We start from the raw sequence: 5980 nt of genomic DNA, 5'->3' as shown, positions 1-5980 counted from the left end.
TACCAAGATTAATTTTAAGAGTGGTTCTAATCAGATCATAATTAGAGAGGGTGGTGAATGGAAGACTACTTTCAGGATAAAAGATGATTTTTATGAATGGTTGGTTATGCCTTTTGATTTGACTAATGCACCTAACACTTTCATGAGGTTGATGAATGAAGTTCTCAAGATTTTTTGGGTAAGTTTGTGATTGTTTACTTGCAAGATATTATGTTATTTACTAACACTAAGGAAGAACATCACGTGTAATGTCCCACTAGGGAACCCAAAAGAAATTAACATAAATTTTCACTAAGTTTTTCAAACATTTTTTTAAGATAATAAACAAAAACAAATATAATATAGTAGAAGCAATAAATCGCATACATACAATCATTAAAATAGATCACATCTCTCAAGGGTCCCATGACGTTGAATCACATTATATAATTTTTCTTGATACTAAAATATGATACCCAACAATTCCACATCATAGAATAATCACAAGTACAAATCCATTTAAATAATATACAATTATAGGATGTCATTTGAAAATAATTGGAATGATTGATCATCCACTGCACAAGTCACATCGTATGATTTATAATAATCAAAATGATTAATCATCCACTATACATCATCTCATAAGATCTCTATTAATCAAATATATAAAATAGAGTATAACCATCCAACAGAAATATACAATCAGCTAGAAAGGAACATCCGCACAAGCACATTTAGCAATGACATCCAACGGTCAAATCCTAATGGTAGAAGAAAAATTCACTACCACCTAACCTCGTGGAACCTAAATGGCCCACTCTCATCGTGCTGGGGAGATAAAATCTAGTCCCATACGAATATCAAAACATAAGTCATAACCAACATCTAGATCAAGGAAACACCTAAAAGAAAACTATCAAAAAGGGTACCAAGATACGAGTATCATCTAAACCTAGAGGCAATACAAACACGTAGAAAATCTACTATGTAAGTGGGAAAGTGTCATAAGCCAACTCTAAGGTTACCCTGGAAGCCTCTCTAGACTCTGCCACCCTGATGTCTCTATGTGGCACTAGTATCCTTTTGTATAGACAAGATGAAGCAAGGCCACAACCAAGCATCCTCTCTACTCCCATCCTAGCCCGTACTAGCACTTGAGGCATGGGTGAGGAGAAAAAATGACTCTTATTAATTCATTTTAATCTCATTTAATATGATGTTTTCACTTATTAAAACAACTTACAATGGGTTACCCAAGCAACCACTTAGGGCTCCAGCCTCCATTGCAAGCCACTTCCCAATGTACACATAGATTACCTACCCTAGGCTCATAAAAGTATAAATCATAAAATCACAATTTTCACCTCAATCTTTTACAAGCAACTGGAAAGCACCTATAGATAAAATGTAGTATTCACCTTAGTTCTTTACAAGCAACTAGAAAGAACCTAAAAACTAATCTCAATATCACCTCAGTTCTATACAAGCAACTCGAAAGCACCAAAGGATAAAACACAATAATCACCTCATCCTATACAAGAAATTGGAAAGCATCAAAGATGATTGATGAAAGACTCAAAGGTTAGACCAGAAAAGTCACACCATTTACCTCAATTCTACACAAGAAAACTAGAAAGCACCACAAACATCCAAAAAAACTCATCATAGAAAATATGTAACACATCACCATGGTCGGATATAAAAGATCATATACATAATATCATCACAGAACAAAACTCCCCAAGCCTCTAGTAAACATCCTAATTGGTCAAAGTACTAAGTCAAAACCAGAAACCCAACATGAAAAACATTATACTTCTCATCAAAAATTTAACAACTATTTTCATAGTTCAATTGGTTTTTCAAACATAAGAGTTCAATATACAAATAAGGTTTCAGTTTTTGTCCTTTCAAAGTATCAAAACTACTAAGGTTTTCAAATTATCGAATGATGTAATAAATTTCCCCTAATAATATAACTTGTTTTCATATAAAATTGAACATCAAGTAAAACCCGAGTTTACTCAAAATATTCATTTTCCCAATTACAATTATCAATTTTACTTTCCCAATATATTTTAACAATAAAGTTTTTAATTTAAAAAATATATATTCAAAAGAAACAATAATCATTAAATTAGTAAAGATAATAATTATTTATTTATTAATAAAATAACTTATATTAAATTATTAATAAAATAATTATTAATCTAATAATAATATAATAATTAATATTAAAAAGCTTTAATAATATTTAATATATTTAAAAATATATATTAAAATTAACATAAATTAAAAAATCAATAATTTTAAAAAAGAAACCTAAAATAACTATGCGATTAAGGCCTGTCAATCATCCATCTACAATATGGTGGTCATTATTATAGCAGCAGCGTACTGCCCCTCAGTAGTACCTACTGCTATGGTGGCACTAGGCTGTCGTGTGGCTTGCTTAATATAGTCGTAGGTGGGTGAGGATTTGGTGGCCCCCGCCTACGCTCAGTCATTTTAATACTTTAAAAAAAAAAATTATTTTATTTTAAAGAAAACAAATAAATAGCCCCCTTGCAATAGAAACAATAATATAATTATTGTGGTAATTATATATTTTTTATAAAATTTTGATATAGATCTAATAGGGAAACTACATTCAACCAATCGAATTTTCTATATAAAATTTATGATTTTCTTCTCCAAACCCTACCTAAATCCAAATATCCAATTATGAATTACCAAATTAATCAAACAAGGGTTTCAGATATTAAGTTTGTTCATAGATGACTTCTGAAATGAAGAAAAATAAATCCACAAACAAGGATTTCAACCTAATTAAATTTGAAATAGATCCTAAAACACAGAGAAGATAGATATTCCAAAGAGTGAATCTACTGCGCAATATTCACAAGATCCTACCTAGATTTGATGCTAAACAACTGAATGCACAGAACATGCAAGCAATTCCCTTTTTTCATTCGAAACCCTCTCCATGAAAATTGGCTCCTCCAAACTTGTGTATGGAGAAATGATCTCTAATTTCCTAATAAAGAGCTTTCCCCCAAATTAGGTCCTTGATTTTGCAATGGATTTCGCCTATCAAAAGAATGGGCTCTGTTGATCCAACTTGATGTTTAGGTAGGGAGGCTACTATATCCTCCCAATGAGGCACCTTCCCACGCCCTCGAGCCATCCCACACCCCCAACGACCCTACTATTTTAAGGCCTCAAATCACACCCCCAAAACCTTTTCCAATTTATTTTTTTATTATATTTTAATTTCATGAACCAAATTTTGCACTTTAATTAAATTAACCTTTATTGAATTAATTCATTTCTCTCCTTTATTATATTTATGAGATGTTTCTAATAAAGTATTTATTAACTTAAATAATAATACTATTTAGAGTTTATTATAAAAATTGAAACTCTTAAATATATTATTATTAAATAAAATAAATATTATTATGCCAAAATTAGAACTTTAATAAAATCTTTAAATTTAATTTTTTATTTAATTCATTTCTTAATTAATTATATATAATTAAATAATAAAATTTTTATAAGTTTTTTATTAAATTAAATCATTAAATTATCTTTTCATTTTTTATTTAATTATAATAGGAATCACAATAGGTCCACATGACTAAATACAAAAACTCAACTAAAGATAAAGAACATAATCAAACTCTAGGTCAGAATCATGAATTCATGTCACTTGACAAATTCAAACAGGTAAACAACTCAGATACTTGTGATATTGCTATCAGGATTTAACTGTGTGATTTTTGAGTCAAACTCATTGACCCATATTTCATGAGTAGTGATTCCACATGAATCCATCTCTCATGAGAATAAATGGAACACTTAGCACTCATTGGATCTAGGTGATGCTCATAGGGGTGAAGCACCGGAACTTCTCGGGAGGTCACCCATCCCAGTACTACTCCAGCCTGAGCGCACTTAACTACCGAGTTTCCTCCATGGTTAAACCCAAAGCTTGCAACCCCATTTGCAAAACCTTCACCAAGTGTTGTGCCTTATGAACCATTCATTAGAAAGCCCCTTAAGCTCATCAATTGATAAGTAGGAGATAATTTCCACAGCAAGTCAAATTGTGATATTGGTATCAGGATTTAACTGTGTGATTTTTGAGTCAAACTCATTGACCCATATTTCATGAGTAGTGATTCAATATGAATCCATCTCTCATGAGAATAAATGGAACACTTAGTACTCATTGGATCTAGGTGATGCTCATAGGGGCGAAGTACCGAGACTTCCTGGGAGGTCACCCATCCCAATACTACTTCAGCCTAAGCACACTTAACTACAGAGTTTCCTCCATGGCTTAATCCAAATCTTGCAACCCCATTTTCAAAACCTTCACCAAGTGTTGTGCCTTATGAACCATTCATTATAAAGCCCCTTAAACTTAGATACTTGTCCTACATTCTAGGACAATTGGCTTAGGGTTTGGATTCAAACTCAATAATTATCTTCCCTCTTTTATGGTTGAGATACTAAGATAGGGCATGCTCATCCTGGCAATTCAGGGAAGTCAATGTCCAGTATCTGTAATCTACATAAAATTCAGGCATGTACATACACATATAATCTAAACTAAATAGGCAATGGCAGGGAGTGGTGCATCATATAGATCCGAACTAGCAGGTGACTATGACTTCCTCCCTCAACCACATCAAAAATGTCAAGAATAAAGTAAAAAATAAAAGTACACCATAAACATGAAAGTATGGGGTAATTAACCATAGAAATTCATATAAATCATTCATCTAACTAATCATCATGAGATGACTGAAATCACTATATGAACATACATGTATCATCATCGAAATAATCTTGAACACAAGAAATAACTAAGTAACTCATCACATAAATCAACTAAGTATGAAATAACATCTAATCAACCAGTAACTGAGTATTGCTAATCATAAAACATTCCTAAAAGAATCTGGAAAAAAGAGTCTGAAAAGTAAACTAGGGGTAGGCATTACACCTTGAGCATGTAAGACAAGTATTGCAAAGATTGAAAGAGAAGAACTTATTGATTAATTTGAAAAAGTGTTTCTTTATGAAAGAGGAGATTGTGTATTTGGGGATTGTAATTTTAGTTGATGGTTTGAGAATGGATCCTAAGAACGTTAAAGAAATTTTGGAATGGCCTACACCTGAGAATGTGGGTGAGGTAAGATCATTTCATGGTTTGGCTAGTTTCTACAATTTTTTTATAAAGAATTTCAATTTTGTTTATAATTTTATTACTGAGACAATGATAGGAGATACAAAGGATTTCAAGTGGACACATGGAAGAGTTTTGAGACTTTGAAACAAAAGGTTGTTGAGTTACTTATACTGGCTTTACCTAATTTTAATAAGGTATTTCAAGTTGAATGTGATGCAAGAGGCAGTGCAATAGGAGTTGTGTTGAGTCAAGAAGGTAGACATATTGCTTTCTTTAGTTAGAAGTTGAATAATGCTAGAAGGAAGTATTTTTTGTATGAAAGAAGGTTTTATGCTATTGTTAAAGCCTTGAAGAGGTGGAGGCATTATTTGATTCCTAAGGGATTTTTGTTCTATACTAATTATAAAGCTTTACATTATTTAGGAAGTCAACATAAGTTGAATCAAAGATATATAAAGTGGATTGAATATTTGTAGAGTTTCACATTTGTGATAAAGTATAAGAGTGGAGTCACTAACCGAGTTGTAGATGCATTAAGAAGAAGATGTTCTTTATTGACCAAGATGAAGATTGAAGTTCTTGGTTTTGATGAGATGAAGGAATTGAATGATATTGACCTTGATTTTTCTAAGGTGCAGAGAGAGTGCATAGTACCAAATCTATAAAGGTGAATGAGTAAGTATGATGAGTATTCCATTCAAGAAGATATGTTATTCAAAGGAATTCAGTTGTGTATACCAAGTTCTATGAGAGTTAACTTGGTTAAGGAAAAACATTTTGGTGGTTTGGCTAGACATT

The sequence above is a fragment of the Cupressus sempervirens genome, chromosome 10, assembly GCF_028749045.1.
Source record: "Cupressus sempervirens isolate cs-2001-9-10 chromosome 10, ASM2874904v1, whole genome shotgun sequence".
NCBI classification, from domain to species: domain Eukaryota; kingdom Viridiplantae; phylum Streptophyta; class Pinopsida; order Cupressales; family Cupressaceae; genus Cupressus; species Cupressus sempervirens.
This window is presented reverse-complemented; position numbering follows the sequence as displayed.